Raw genomic sequence first — 551 nt, 5'->3', positions numbered from 1 at the left:
GAACAGGTAATAATAGATTGTTACACATTTCATAGGTTGAACCAGTGGAACATTGGACAGGTTCAATGATTTAAATGAGCTTTTTGAATTTTGCTATTAGTCCACTTTGTGTTTGCTATTTGTCTGACTGTATTAAAGATGTGAACAGGTTATTTGTGGACATATGTTCTGATTTGACTGTTGTTGTTGTTCAGTAAACTCACCAGTATATACAATTCTGTTTTTATCTGGCAATAGGAAATCCATGATATCCACACCAAGCGCACTACCGTTCTCCACGCCCTTCCTGTCTATCTGCGTGAGGATGTCTCTGGATTTTTCAGAACCTGCACTGTGAGTATCCTTAAGTATCTAACAGATACTACTGTGTAGATATACAGTGCATCAAAGTACAAACATGTATTTTGATGCACTGTTTGGACTTCTCTTTGTTTAGTCTACCCATACGGTTTCCATGTATGGTCTTTTCTGTCTCACTACAAATGAACTGAATTGGTGTTTTGTTGAAAGTGATAAGATGTTTAGTAAAACATTTTCCTGTGTATTTCCTT

The sequence above is a fragment of the Haplochromis burtoni genome, unplaced genomic scaffold, assembly GCF_018398535.1.
Source record: "Haplochromis burtoni strain Fernald_Lab_line unplaced genomic scaffold, NCSU_Asbu1 Contig_1484, whole genome shotgun sequence".
NCBI classification, from domain to species: Eukaryota; Metazoa; Chordata; class Actinopteri; order Cichliformes; family Cichlidae; genus Haplochromis; species Haplochromis burtoni.
The sequence above is the reverse complement of the archived record's forward strand: the minus strand, read 5'-3'. Positions refer to the sequence as shown.